The following is a 16250-nucleotide window of genomic DNA, read 5'->3' as shown; positions in this document are numbered from 1 at the left end:
CTTAAGAGGAGGTCAGTAGTTTAGGATGAAAGTGTATGAAATGAGCATCACTCAATTTCTTATCTACTTCATCCAGAAAAACATTTTCACTTTCATCATGAACCAAGTGCTCCTGGTGAAATTATTCTTGCTTTCCAGTGGGATTTGTTTTACTTTGGAGGAGCAATCAATCCTATGAACCCTATCAGCAAACAAAGCCTTGGTTTGGTTGGTAAAAGACATCCTTGCCTCAGATGGATGATTCACTACAGTGAACAGAAGTATTTGAATCTACTATTCTAACAAAATCAGAAGTCATAGACTGATACTGAAGCTATTTGTAGTAGACTAACACCATCTTTTCTAATATTCTATAGAAGGCTTGAAATAAGAGCAACTGGAGTGATTTCATATAGGAACATTTGCTTTAGTTGAGCCAATGCCTTGGAGACATTTTGACTCCTTACTGCTGAAAAAAACCAAAGATGACTTTGCAATATTTTTTGTGGCAACACAGAGCTACTGATGCTATGACAGAATCATAGAATATTTTGGGTTGGAAGGGACCTTCAAGAACATCTGGTTCCAACCCTACCGCCATGGGCAGGCAACCTTCTACTAAATCAGGTTACTCAGAGCCCCATCCAGCCTGGTCTTGGACACCTCCACTGATAAGGAGTCCACAACCTCTCTGGACAACCTGTTCCAGTACCTCACCACTCCCACAGTAAAGAATTTCTTTCTAATAGCTAATATAAACTTACCCTCCTTCACCTTAAGGTCACTCCCCCTTGTCCTATCACTATGTGACCTTTATGAAGAGTCCCTCTGCAGCCTTCTTATAAACCCCCTTTGTTGTTGTTACCTGCCTTCAGCCACTCACACTTTTTGACATTTGGCACAAGAGCTTTCTACCAAGTGGCACCTACCAGAATGTTCTCATTGACCAAGCACTGCAATGCCATGGACACATATACAATTCAGAACACCCCAATTCCATACATTTTAGATATTCAGTTAAATAATAGGAATATTGCATTTTCAAGTTGATGTCGAGATGCACTCTTTAAGAACATGCTTTTTGCTCTGATTTGCATAGTCCCTGTAATGTACATACCTAAGAAAAACACATGTAACCATCAAAATATCTCCCCGATACATCAGGGAGGGTGGACTCAAGTTCCATACCGGGTCCTTGGATCTCACAAGTTCCCCAGCCTGCACCTGAGTATAACAGAGAACAATATCTCTACAGAATCCTCACAACTGTAGCACAGTAAGTCTTGTACCCCAGAAAAGAAAATAATCCTACCCCATTAGCAGGCAGTATTTCAGTCTTTCAAACCAGCCCTATCAAAATCTAAAGAATATGACTATTGAATTCTTGTCTGTGGAAGAAGATACCAGAATACAAATACAAACTGTAATAATTAAAATCTTGATTATGGTCTAATTAATACAGTATCCAGAATCAATTCTGAAGACCTGAAGCTTCTATTCCATTCTGCCATCACCGTTTTCCAGACTACAAACAAGAAACACTAAAATTACTGTTTTCAACTACTCCTGTTCACAATTTAATAAGTTCCCTAACTTTCAACCTTCACAGCCTGTAAATACAGAGTACTGTAGAGTGAGGAAGAAGTCTTCTTTGCCATAGCTTTAAGAAGTAGAAAAAACTCCTTTATATAATTTTTTATGATGATTAACTAACTCAACTTTTATCCCTTTTCAGATTATAGAAAACCATGACTGACATTCTTCTCTCTGAAAAACTTCTGTGTAGAAAAAGGGAGACAGAGACTGCTATAATGTCAATGTAATTTCTGAATACATCATACAATCTTTTGTAGTATGTCAAAAGCATAAACAAAAACACTCCATGTGTCACAGTCTACAAAGGGTATCATGTTTGATAGCATAATAATGCATGACAGGTCTCTTAATGCCTTCGATATATCAGTAATTATGTAAATGCCTTCAAATTTGATTATGCACTCACACGTACCATTAATGTTTGAGCCGAATTCAAGCTGCTCTATCCATGAATTCAGCAACATGAAAACCTTTAAATCAAACTTGGTTATGTTAGTTTTCATACTGCTGGACTAGACACACTGCTCACCACAGTAATGTGTGACAAGTAGTGCCGTGAAGTTATACTATGATGCCCTAATCCTCATTTTGAATCCAAAGGATATGAGAATGATTCAAGAATTAACTAAGTTTCAAGCACTTGCTTCCTCCCACAGGCAGGGAGATTCAGAGCTTTGTCTCATCACTGGGCTCTGTACTGAGGTAGGAAGTCAGGAAAAGGAGGAACAACAGGAAACCGAATAGTGAGATCCATCTTGGAGACCATCAGATAAGAGGATTCTCCACACACACTCTGGAAGGGCAGCACCACCTCTCCTTCACCCACGAAGCAGCACAAAGGTACCAGGGCAAAAGATCGGGATTTGTTTTTTGGGAATGGAAGATGTGAATAATGAAGTATAAGATCCATAATACAAAAGTATAAACTTAGACTTAAAAAAACAGGGGGGAAGTAGAAGCAAAAAAATTAAGATAAACCAAAACTGCTAAATTCCACTTAATTTACACATTCAAATCAACCTCTTTAGGAATACCTGACTGGTAAGGATTTGCTACATTCCTAATAAATTAAAATAATACTTAAGGGATATTATTAGTTTTTAATAAGCCCCCTCACTCTTTTAGTTATGTCATTACTGCATTAGGATCAACATAACAGGGTTTTAAGCAGAACTGGTCTGTGGTGGCTGAAATAAGATATTCTAACAACAAGATTTATAAAAATGTGACACATCAGCCCCTAGCAATAGCAACAATACCAGATATAGCTTTTGTATAATGCATGAACACAGGATTACCTCCATGAATCAACAGTTTTGCATTACAGTATAAAATCATCATCACAAATGGATAACTGAAAGTGAAGATTGGTTAGAAAAGAAGAAATTTTACTTTACATGAGTATTTGTACCTCCAGTACAGAAAGAGATTATGAAGGTCAAAGAACAATCCTATTACTTAAGTTACGTAACTCAAAGCAGGGTGCATGTCAATGTAAAAACAACATGGAAAGATGACTGCTGTTTTGTGTTTATTCACTGCTTCTAACTCCGGTTGTTTATTTTACAGTACTTCTGTTCTAAACTGCTTTTGCAGAAGAAATTTTTTCTCGTGAAGTTGAATTTTTTCTACCGTAAGTCAAGAAAGACATTTTTAAAAACTAATTCTATGCGATGCTCTGCAGATAAAACAGGATCTTTCCCTTGCAAAGACCCCAGCATAGATTACCAATCCCAGACACCAAAGAATGAGTCACTGGGGAATCACTTCCCAGTCTGACCAAGCTGTCCTCGGCTGAGGTGATCTGACCACTATGGGCATCACCAAGTCCTCAGGCACCACACCTATTAGATGCTGCACCATACTGAGAGTCAGCAGAAGCAAGTAGCAGCTTTGCTTTACTTGTGGAAGCATATAGGAAATTGTTCAAAAAAGAAAGGAGCTTCCCAATTTTCTGTTAACTACAGTAGTCTTCAGTCCCTCTAATAACCAAAACTAAAATCTCAATGGAGTCAACTATTTAAATGGGAAAAAAAATTGCCATTTTGGAGAGCTATGATTTGATCTCTAGCTAATGTTTTAAACAGCATATATTTTTAAATGAACATTAACAATACTTTTATTACAGAAGTGTAGGCCTGCAATACTGCCCTTAAATATCAAGGCCAAAGGATTTCAACAAAATTTTCAACCTAGGAACAGCACTTGCTTGTATATACAGTAGAACATGGCATATTTAGTGAAATATACTTCAAAGTGAAACTTAACACTCTTCAGCCAAGCTTTCCAGATCAGGATCACATAATGTTAGTTTCCTTTTTCCACAGCTGAGCATTTACAGAGAATATCAACTATACTAACACTTCCTCTAAAGGCACCTTTCCCTTTGCAAACCACATATCGAGTTTCCTCTTCAACTTTTCATTTTCTTTGAAGTTTTAATCAATTAATTGGTCGATTCAAATGAATCAAAAAGTAAACAAAATCACATTAAAAGACAGCATCTTTAGCAAGACCCCACAGGGTTTCTCTCAGTGTCAGAGCTCTCATGACTGTGATAGCAATAGGAAGATTCTTGCTATCTTCCAAAAGGTACGTATGAAGCAGCCCAAACGCTTCTCCACCACAGCGATAACTGAACATATTCCATTGCTTGTCCTTCTTCCCAGTATCCAAGAAGATTATTTCTTACGACATACCTGAGACTTGCTCTTCAGCCTGTGCAGTCAACAGAACCAATGGTGCTATGATGATTTTCACTAGCTGAGAACTGTGTTCAAAACCTCTGAGTGCAAGCCCTCAGGGTACGTGATGCTTCCTTCTGCCCTACACTTCCCTGTGCATATCATCACTGCAGAGCTGCTGCTTAGCCCCAGACAGCTCTGTAAGGAACAAAAATGGTAACAGCAAGGAATGGGCACAGCCAAGAATTACAGCTGTAAAGGGCATGTTTCATCCAGGCAAGCCCAAAGATTATCCTGCACTGGTTGGTGGATGCTTGTGAAAGGAACACGATGCGGACAGCGTTAAACAATTAAACTTGCTATTATTGTGCTGTGACTAATACATACACAAAGTATTTAAAGGACAAGTATGGAGCTGTCTGGCGGAGTGCTGGGATTGTTCAGTGCAGGCAGTGGTTTGGTAGCACTCAAGTCACGCCATCACATGATGATTCCAAAATCTGTATCTTATGCTAAGGGTTACACAAGTTAAAGATACTCATGAAAACAAAAATTAGGATCAATAGAATTCAAGCAAAAAATGACAGTTGTAGTATTTCATGTTCTTTCCATATTTTAATGCTTAAAGAAGTGCAACTTTGCAGTATAGAGACAATATTAAAGATTTATTGTCGTTTTGCATAATGTAAAAAAGACATGGATAGTTAATTAAATTAATAAGCAGTGGGGAAATCCCTAGGAAATGGCTACTGCAACAGGTTTTTAAACCTGTCAACACCTGTTAACATAACACTTTCATGTGAATTTTTAACAAAGATGAGGTTTGGAAGTTTTTTTTTAATGTGCTTCCTGTAGAGCCAATCTTTGCTACTGAAATATCCAAGCTAGGCATAACATGGATTAGAATTGAGAAGTACTCACAAAAGCCTACGGAAATCCTTGAATTCTTGTTTCTTGCTAGTGCTAAGAGCCAAATCCCTACCACACTCAGATTTTAAAGAAGAATAATAACTTCCATCCAGTTCATAATGGCTTCGGTAAAAATACAATGAATCATAGAATACTTCCCTTAGGTTTCGCTGAAGTATTTTTTCTGTGTGACTATTCACTCTAATATCCACTTGCCTCTGTGGTGGTTTATTAATATTGGTACAGAAAACTGAAGTTCTATGTATTTTGATTTTGTATATGTATAATAATAACACAAGTGCTTCACAGACCAATTGGGTACTCATTAATAATGTACTTTCCAGGTGGCTGCACTATTAACAAAGTAACACTTTTCCAAGGTTTTATAACTATATATGAAAATATTCCTGGAAAACAAAAGCGTTAACAAAGCACAACAGTGGCATAATAACTCTTTGACTATGGGATCCTGAAGGAGATAATTAGCCAGTTTTCAGTTAACTTAAAAATTAAGTGTTTTAACTATTTACAAACTGGCGTTTACCAGCATATCTATTTATGCTGTGACATTATCTAAGATTGTATAAACAGTAAGAATTTACTAGATTATTTTTACACACATTTTTTATGATTATTTTTAAAATTATTGAGAGCTTTAATATCAGTTTCAGTGGGGTAACATGAAGCTTGAGAACAGTGAGATGATCACACAACAGTAAAACTTCTAGAATTAAAATTATTCCTATTATACATGCATACACACATACATAAGCACACATTTTAGCATTATATAATAATTCTTGATGAACACTGTAAATGACTTCGAATTTTCCTATATTGGGAATAATTACACCCAAACATTTTTGTGGCTCACCAATTTACCTGTGGCTTGTACCATCATTGTATTGAGATACTTAAAGATAGTGTGTGTAACAGTGTTCTTCACTGAACAGATTCATGAAGAATAAAGAAATTATCTTCAGTATACCCATGGTAAAAGAGACATATATTTTCACTAATATCACTGCAAAAGCTTTACTTCAAAGTACACAGAACCAACTAAGGCAGCACACATGCAAATACCCATAAGCACTGCAGGTCTGACCCCAATCTGCACCAGGAGGACCAGTCAACTAACTGAAGAGTTTAGACAATCGTCTAGAGTTGGACAAGCAAAACAAGTGTTTCTCACCTTCATGTTTCATGACATTTAAATGTACTGCAAACTAAATGCTTATTCTTCGCTGCAGAGAAGCACTTTCTGGAAAATAGAACTTCAAAATTTAAACAATGGTCTAAAATCTTCTGTCAAAGAGGCAAAACTCCCTGCTGATTTCATCTGCTATTATTGCAGCTTTTATTAAATTTAGCCTTTTTACAGCCTCAGAACTTAAAACAATCTGAACAATAGAAAAACTCTCTCAATGTTTGATGACTGCAGGAAACAAGAACAGAATGAAGAACAAACCAATTACATGTAACAAATGTCATATAAATCACATTGATTTCTTGCATCAAAAAGCTGGGAAAAATTAAGAAAAAAGACATAGCTTTTTTAACATGTCCTAATTTTGTGTTTCTAGAAAGAGCAAACTCCAAAGACAAAGGCCTGGGAGAAGGAACTTTCATCCCAAGCTTCCCAAGACCCCAGCAGATATGTATTTCAGGCACTGCTGATAAGCCTACAGTATGTGTGGTACATTTAGAAAAAACAGGATGGTTACAGTTACTTAGTTCTGAACCAGCTGGAATTTCCAGTCGGTTTTCCCAAAGGAAAGGTACTCTTCTTTTAGCAAGGGATCATGCAAGCCTTGGAAACAAGCCAAGATATGAATATTCACAAGGGAAAAAAAAGTACAATCTTAACCATCCACAGAGTGAGTATATTCCAGTGCTGAAGACTGCTTTCTAACATTGAGCAAGTGCCCTCAAGTGATAGCACAGCCAGGGATTTTAGAAGGTCCTCGGACACACTGTCATTGCTTATTACCTCTTCTCTTGATCAAGCTGTGTTTCAGGCATTTGACTTTAACCCAAACTCAGTTCTCAGGGCATAGATATTCTGGGATTTGAGTACTAATGAAACAGAGACCAATGGTGGGTATTGTTAACACTGATAACCCTGCAGCCTCTATGTTCTTGTTACTTCTCTTGAGATACCCTATAGATACTATCCACACCCAAAGGATGGGCCAAGCAAGGACATATCATTTGCCTTTATGAAAGGCATTGTAAAACTCCAAGATGTTCCTCAGTCGACGGTTAGGAATAACCCACCAGTCAGAGGCTGAAGGCAATAAGGAAGGAAGGGAGGAAGAACAGATATGGTCCTGACTTTTCTCTGTGCTTGAGCATTTTCATGACAATAAGAACCTCTTTGACTGTGTGATCAGAGGACAGAGACAATCTCCAGGAGATGTACCAGAACTTCTCAACCAAGAATGACCATTCCTTATTCAAGGAAGAGAGACTATCTACCTGGCAATTTTACTTTGGTTAAGGTTTGTTCAACACTAGTATCATCACTTCCTTAGGCCTGACATAACAATTTCTATCTGCAGCTAACATGAAGCCATCTGAAATGTTGGAAGATACTTCACTTCAGAGAAATTAACTGCAGGGTGACAGTGTCAACAAGATCCTTTAACACTATGCTCAAGTTTGTCAGAGCGAATTCAGGCCGCATTTGAGGGTTTTTTAAAATGAAGCATCTTTGGAGAGAGGAAAAAATGTTTCTACCTGACCGAAGGACTTTTAGAAAAATTCTACTGCACCAGAGTATATAAATAGAAAAGAAGGAAAACAACCCTAACTGAACACCACGTATCTCCTCTGGTCCTAGAATACTTGGCAGTATATAAGTCTGTATTGAAAGCAATATGACCACTGAAACTGACCCAAGAATGCCCCACCGTCTTTACATGTAATCCATAAAACAAGACAATCTCTACGAGCAATTCAAACATAGGTGCAGACTGATACTCTATTATAGAGCTAAGCAGTATAATGTATGTGAAGACCTGCATCTTTGAACTGCAGTGCCCAAAACACTCAGCATAACATGCTGAAACCCTCAAACGAACTTACCACCTATTGATTTCTCCTTATAGGCAAAAAAATACAGAAAGTCTATGGATAGAGACAGCAAACAAACTAAGACAATGAATCACCTTTCTTGCTTAATTACCTTGTCAAAGCCATATTTATTTGAAGCATAACCCCTTGAAACTTGGAACCATGGCTACTGTCTTGTAGACAAGCTGGCATAGTTGGCACATGGACTAAAAGACCAAGTACAAGCAGCCCTCTGTTATTGCCTACACAAAGGGAAAAATTGCACTGGATCGTAAAGAGTGCCAGTATGGTACAGTTTTCTGAAAGTGTTATTCTCTAGAATTTGATGTGATTTCTTAAAAATAAGATTGCAGCTTGTAGAACTGTGAAGACAACATTGAAAATGTGAACTAGCATAAGCCGATATGTTCTCTAATGTACAAACACAAAAGTCATATCTCTCAGAGTAAAAACTGGCCAGGTCATCACAACGAGTGTTGATTTGGAAGATTAATATAAAATTTCAACATTTAATAAGCAAAGCATTATGATAATAGGATCATCAGAAAAAAATCTAGTCATGATTGGTATTTGGCAGAAGAATAAACTTGGACACAGAATGGTGCCATTCACTCTCATCTCTGCTTTAACTTGCAGTCTGCATGCAGAGCAGGTCTCAGGACCCAGAGCCAAAAGAGCTTAAGTCCAAGGCTTGACAGTTTCTCAGTCTGCCCAAAGCAAGGAGGGAATTTACTATTTGTGAAGAATATTATTCACTACGCCTATCACTAACATGTAGCAAATAAATACAAAGATCCTTACCAAAATGCCAATTGTTCAGTGGTAAAACAAAGCAAAACCTCAATCCTCCTGAGTGATGGAAACAAATTAAAATTAACATTTCTGACATTGAATTCTGATTCCTTCGACATTAAAGTGTCTTTTTCTTGGACTGTAAATGAAATCATGACTGACCCATGTCACAGCTCCCTCTTAAGTTCCTCAGCAGCAAAACTTTTACCTAGAGCCTGTTTGCTTTAGGTTCTTACTTCAGTGCAGCCACCTTTGATGGCGGCTTCATTGCTGGTTCTGTTCCAAATTTTCACATCCTCTACCCTCCCTTTTTAACTCCATGTGCCCACTTCCAGCTAGAGGTGTCATTCTTCCCTCCCCCTACCCAAGAAAAATGCTAGGAGGAAAAGCAGCAGACCCTCAGCTTTCTGAATTAATTTTGGGGTACTGCATTTCAATGCCTCCTAAGTAGAATGAATATGTATAGTACATATTTTAATTTGCCTAATTTGGTTTTAATTTGCTTTCTTACTGGATAAATTTATCTCTTCCTGACTATCACATCTCCTTTCTCTGGGAAAAAAAACTATAAAGGAGCTCACAAAATACAGAAAGCAGAGCTTACTTCGAATACATCAGAGAGCTCTTCCAGTTCCCATTTGTCAACCATTTGCTGAAATCCTTGAAATGGAACTTCTCAGGTGTGTAAAGTTAAGAGGGCGTGTTAAGTGATGGCACAACAGCAGCTTGTATGCGTTATACTCATGTATCAAAAAGAACAGATCTCTTAGTGAGCAACTGCCAACAGACCAAAATTTTCTGCTAAAATCACTTACTCTTCATTTTTTTTCAGAGCACCACTGAAATTTTTAGAATGCCACCAGGATGAAGCGTTAATTCGTTATCCTAATTATACACCACAGGATCAAGGCTTTGTACTGAGCAAACAAGTATCGACTTCGCATGAGTGCTTACAATTTATGATCATATTTATACAGGAAAAATAGTCATATGAACAACCTTCCACTAAGGTTTTTTTTCTAGCAGGTGACAATATATTATATTTTAGAATATACAGAAGAGGACACAAATTGGTCCTTAAAGTGTATTCAAATGGCAAGTTACTATCCATCATGCCAGGGTCTAACAGTATTCTGTGCCTCGTTAAAGGAACAAGTTAAAGCATTCTTTAAAATAAGATACGTTCTATCAGTAATCCTGTCACAGATGGACAGTGTAGCCCTCCTCATTAGCACCGCTGCTCTTAACGGTGTGGAGTACACCTTGATTTTGTGCATGTTGGCACACATTGCCACTGCTCACACAGCTAAAGGAATTTTGCGAGGCACATGGCAACATGCATCACTCCTCATGCTAAAAATGCTCAGGAAAACTGTTACTGCACGTGTGCGGCAAACTAAATTCCAAATTAAATTCTCAGGTACCATTTGTCTCCCAGTACCAACACTGCTTTCTCGCCGTAGGGTACAATACCCGTTCGTTACTGTGTATTTTTCAAACATGAGGCTTTTCTGAGATACGGAAACATAAACCATCATTCTGATCTTGATACACTTCTGCTTTTCATCCCTTTTGTCCCTTTTGTTTTGGCGGTGGATTTTTTTTTTTTGGTGGTTTTTTTTGGTGTTTTTTTTTTTTTTTTTTCCCCCACAACCGTAACACTTCGCCCAACTAGCGTTCCTGAAACACCGAGCGGACAACCAGCGCTGCCGTGAAGGCGAGACCTCGCTTAGCAAGTTTCGGACCAGGGCACACCACGGCCAAGTTACCAGAGCCAAGCAAACAGAGCTTTGCAGCGCGCACACGGACACGGCCGCCCCCCGCGACAGCCGCTGCTGCGGACTCTGCGCGCCGCGCTGCCGCCCTCCCGTGCGGCACAAGAGGTGGGTGCCCAGCTCCCCCCTCCCCTGGGATTAATCACCGCTCCGGATGGCTCGGAGGGAGCGCACCGGGGCCGGCAGGGCTGTCCGGGACGCCCTGTTCCCGCGGCCACGCCGGCCCGGGGAGAACTCACCAGCCGCAAGCACCGGCTCCGTCAGGCGGCTCAAACTCCGTCCGCCCCGCCGCCCACCGCTGCCCCGTGGCCGCCTCCCCGCCGACCCCCGCCCGCCCCGGAGCGCGGCGCCCCGCAGCGCCGCCGGGCGGGAGCTGCCGCCGCCGCTCGCCCCAGCGGCTCCGGCTCGGCTTGACATAATCCTGCGAACGCAGCAACCGCAGGCGCCGCGGGCTCCCGTCCCCCGGGGTCCGCTCCCGGCGCTTCCCTGCGCCCGGGACCGCCGGGGGGAACAACACCCGCTCCGGGCTGCGCGGCGGGGCGGGGGCGGTGCCCGGTGGCCCCGTGCCCGGCCCCCCGTGCTCGCCCAGCACCTCCCCTGGCCCTCGGTCTCACCTAGGAGCGGCGGCGGCGGCGGCGGGCTGAGCTGCCGAGCCCGGCGGGGGCGGGGAGGGAGGGGAGAGAGGGGGCCCCGACGTCTGCTCCGCAGCCGCTACCCCTCCGCGCTGAGCATCTTCCCCGCGCCCCGCGGTGAGTCAGGCAGGGAAAGCGCCGCGGAGCCGCGCACACCGGAGCCCCCGCCGCCCTCCCCGGCCGGCCGCCGCCGCCGCGCGCGCGCCCCCGCCGCCCCCCTGGAGCCCCCTCCCGCTTTCCCCGCGGCCGCGCGCGCGCGCGCGCTCCGGGCCGCGCTGCCCGCGGGATGGGGGGGGAGGGGCGGAGCGGGACGGGCGCGCGCGCGCGCGCTCACCGCGGCTCGGTGCGGTCCCGGCTGCGGCGGGCGGGAGCTGCCGCGGCGCCTCCCCCGGCCCCCGCCGTTACTATGGATATGGGCCCTGCGCGCCCCCGCGCCCACCGCGCGGGCGGGGCGCTCCCGCGCGGCGCCGCCGCCCCGGGCCTGGCGGGGGCCGCCGAGCGGAGCAGGGACCGGGAGAGCCGCTGGCGAAACCCCGTCCCCGCCGCCGGCTGGCGGACGCCTTGCCTTGTTCCATTGGCAGAACCACCTTGTTTTTTTTTTTTTTTTTTTTTTTTTTTAACACGAGTGTCTACATAAATCACATCCGAGCTCGAATTCCTGCGTTCATACGAACAAATAAGCATCCCACGGGATTATTTACTTCAGTGACTGCATCCCATTAAGCAGCACCCGCGCTGCCTAATAAATGAAATAAAATACAAAAGATAATGCCCCTATAATTTAACTTTACAAAATGTCAGAGGACAGAGTTGCACTTTTAGTCCCCCATGGCGACTCTTACCTCTTACTGTGCTTCCCTGAGGAAGTTACACACTTGATGGCTGAGCACATAGTACCTGACAAGTTCAGCCGGTGGAGACTGGAAGAAACATTTTACCAGGTCAAAAAATTTTACTCAGTTACAGCAGGTGAATTGATGGGGAGGATGTGGTTAGTAACACCTGCTGCATTTCTCTGGCCCACTCCCGGCAGATCTATCCAAGACATCAGCCAGGCAGGTGCCTCAGGCCTCAATCCTGCCTATGGAGGCTTTCTGTCTTCTGTTAAATAAAATCCTTAATGAACAAATGGAAGAAAAACTAAGTGTTTCTCTCTGGGCAGCTTTACAAAGACATGTCACAGTGCTGAAATTCAGTATAATTTTCAGCCTCTGCAAGAGGAAGAGCAGGGAATGCACGATGCAGGAGCTGCAGATCCAGCACATCAGCAAGGCAAATTTTCCAGGCATAAAAGTTCATAGTCAGACTTCTCAGAGACCTCACACTGATTAAATGTAGAAACCTAATTCACTAGCCCTTTCGTCTGGCACGTTCAACTGCATGTGCTTATATAGAACTTCAAGCATAGATGGCTTTGAGCACCAAAATAAATCGTATTTGAGGCTCTGAGTGTATGTCCCTCAGAGCAATAATTAGATCTCAAGCTACTGCTAAGCTGCATTTTTTCAAAAGCAAGTCTTTCAGGGAGTAAATGACCATATTCACAAATGGTTCTCTTGGTTACAAAGAGTGTTAATAACATGCACATAGCCACGAGCTCAGCGACGTGTAGCGGGTTGGCTGGACTGACTCAACCACAAGTTAGTGCTGACTTTGAATGCACTGGTACGTGTGTGAGTAAAGGCAGCAGTGTTTGCCTATGAATCACGAAGATCAACTGCTGATTATTTAAGAGTTGAAAGGAATGCATAAAGTAGTAATGAAAACTCCTAGAGATACAGTTTTCTATATCATAACTGATTTCAGCAAATTACTCCTGCCAAAATAATGTTGGGGAACTCTAAGCATTAGCTTTAAAGCACATTTTAGAATGAGATTTGTAAAATTATTCTGATTTTAACTGAGTACTCTCTGCTTCTTTGCAGAGCTCCATTGTTTCAATAAAATCTTATAGACACAGTCTGGTGTTTATACAGATTTGATGTAGCCCATCTGGAGAAGGACCGAACAGAATACAAAAGTTTTGTTTCATCCTGAATCAGGAGAAAACATAAACATTTTGCAACATTTCCTGAACAGAATTCCAAAAAATGAGGCTGGAAATATGAAAATGTCCATTTCAAAACATTTTTTTTCATGTTTTCAAACATGTCAATGCAGTTTAAATTTTGACACCTAAATTGCCAGTGTCACTTTTATTCTGACATGAACAGATCTTTCCAAAGCAGATGCTTTGGCAGCATTTCTTTAAAATGTTGAATGACGTTTATGGATTTGTCTATACTTTTCCTATACCTTGGGTCTCCACATCTCTATCCCTGCAACTAACAAGACTTTTAGCACAGTCTGAACTTGCTTTGTCCTGGATTTTGTGATCTGCATTTTTAAATTGAAATCAGATCTTTAGAATAGGTGGGATGTGATCCATTAACAACTGTCTGAGTTAGGAGCAATAATTACATGGAATTGCTGAGCCAGAGGAGGAACCAGTTAAGGCTGTCAGCATGAGGCCAATATGATGATGGCAGAGCATAGTGGATGTGCCAGTCGTTTTCTATACCTGCCATAAACTTCATTACTTCTATTGATTGTAACATACTCCAGCCTAGAGCAGCTCTTCCTGAAGGAAAAAAGTGTGCAAGTCCTAGGGAAGGATGAAGGTTTCTAGCAAGATGGTGAAAGAAAAGACATTTTTAGACATTTAGAAGCTTAGTGAAGAGGTGAGCATAAACATAGATTTTTGACAATTTTACTAGGAAATTATACTTGCCAAAACTCCCCTATAGCTGGTGTATATAGGTTCCTGTAGCTGGGAGTGTACAGGTGAGAAGGGACACGTGGAGAGGGAAAGTTGCAAACAAGATTCACAGAAATTCTCTGCACTTAGTAAAATCTGCTTAGGTAATGCCCATGCTATACAACTCCACAGAGACTGTAACACTTGCACCAGGGCTGCAGCAAATCAGGACAAAGGGAATACACTAACTGAAGACAGATGGAACAGCTGTGTTGGCTCAGGTAAGGAGCAGCGACTTAAGTTCAAAGTAAGGAAGAAAAAGGAAGTTGTCATTTTTTGAACACAGAAAGGTAACAGAATGATGTTTTAAGCAGGGAAATCTCATGGGGAATTTAAGCCAGCCCTACAAGCTGGCTTTATTTTCAGCTCTAGGTCACCACTCAGATGATAGGATCTTGCTGTATAGGACAAACACTTCTGAAAGCTTAAATATTCTAAAAAAAAAATAAATAATTAAGGACTAGAAAGAAATTTAGCTATTATACTACAACCAGAGGTGTCTTTATACATATCTTTTAATTCCAATCTAAGGATAAGAAACTGAAATGCCCATGTTTCAAAATAATCCATAATTTATTTTGATTTTTATTCTTAAAACTGTCCAATGTTGGAGAGAATTTCAAAGAAGCTGATAAATTTGGACTATACAGACCCTTTGGAAAGAGCAAGTTCCAAATAAAGTTGTGTGGGCATGCAGTTATTGTAGGACCCAAACAGATAACTGCAGGTATCTTCTGGAACCACTGGAGTATCTGCAGGAGCTGGTCCTATGGTGTGCTGGGGTTCGAGGAGAAATTCTCATTGGAAAACACAGATTATGCCTTCCCCCCACCCTCCAGGACAATCTCCTAGGTCTATAAAGAAATAAAGTGTTTATCGAATAAATTTAATATCTGAAGATCAACTGAATGTACACAGAGGTCTTGTCCATACAGACTCCAACAACAGCTGGTTCTTGCTTGCTGAGAACTAACAAATATCTGCGTGCCAAAGGCATGGAGTAACTACAAATCCCCTTATCCTGCCTTTGAATGAAGTGTCAAGAACTGATCTGGTTAATTACCGATGCTGGTGGTGCTTATAAACATGGAATGTGCTTATAAACATGGAATATTTGTAAAGTCAGTTCCTCTGAGAGCAACATTTCCCTAAAAGAATGACATTGCAACCTGAATTGAAGCAAAAAAAAAAAAAAAGGATAAAAAAAAATTTAGAAAATTGTAGAATATAGTTTAAAATGCCTTTACTATTCCATGTGGAATATTGATATGAATATAAAGTATAATCTGGTTAATGGAAAGAAACAAAGAAATCTAGGAAAAGTACATGGATCCATTTTATTCTTGTGACCACAGTGGTTATTCTACTTTTGACTAATTAGAAAAGAAAATAAAGAGTTGAGTGTAGATATAATCTAATGTGTGATCAGAAAACAAAGCAATGAAAAAGAGTGAAAATCTGCTCTTAATCTTGATTAAGAAATGTATAAAGTGGAATAATTCTTCAGAATTATAGGACAGAATATTTGTTTCCTAATAATGAGATAATTAACCACAGACCCATGGAGGGGATGTATGTGAATGTTAATGTGCATGTATTTACTGGGACAAGAGAAACAATAATGGGATCTTGAAGTGAAGTAGGGAGACGCCCAGCTCATTTGGTGGTCTTTATGTAGAAAAAAAGCCATTTGGTGGTCTTTATGTAGAAAAAGAAAGCATAAAATCACAGAAGTAGCTTTGTTCTATTATTTTTCCTGAAAATGTACAGTTTTTAAAGCTTGGAAGTCAGAGAGGAAGGAATAAATGCTTCCCAGAGAGTTAGAGAGAGTAGGCTACTTGAGGAAATTAATTTTGAGCTGGATGGTATAGTTAGTCCAAAAATACCATGAGATGATCAGGTTCTAACAGAAAGAAAACTTGACTTTAGAAACGCAGGCATATGCATGCAGATTGTATACCAACACTAAATATATGGCTTCAAATATGTATTTAATGTCATTGTAAGATGC

The 16250-nt window shown here is 41.0% G+C and overlaps 1 protein-coding gene across 13 annotated transcripts in view; it reads right to left on the bottom strand.

Moving 5' to 3' along the window:
• The window catches only part of ANKS1B (ankyrin repeat and sterile alpha motif domain containing 1B), a 401048-nt gene that overhangs the window by 75071 nt on the left and 309727 nt on the right, over nt 1–16250 (bottom strand). Inside the window, exon 1 of one of the 13 annotated variants that reach the window (XM_068191659.1) lies at nt 11777–11800. The exons of 10 other annotated variants lie outside the window; for them this stretch is intronic. The gene's annotated coding sequence lies outside the window, so the exon portion shown is untranslated. Of the gene's footprint in view, nt 1–11049; nt 11097–11424; nt 11648–11776; nt 11801–16250 lie in introns of those variants that run through there. 2 more of the 13 variants (XM_068191656.1, XM_068191658.1) reach the window with 2 other exon arrangements.

The sequence above is a fragment of the Anomalospiza imberbis genome, chromosome 5, assembly GCF_031753505.1.
Source record: "Anomalospiza imberbis isolate Cuckoo-Finch-1a 21T00152 chromosome 5, ASM3175350v1, whole genome shotgun sequence".
In the NCBI taxonomy this organism is placed as follows: Eukaryota; Metazoa; Chordata; class Aves; order Passeriformes; family Viduidae; genus Anomalospiza; species Anomalospiza imberbis.
This window is presented reverse-complemented; position numbering and strand designations above follow the sequence as displayed.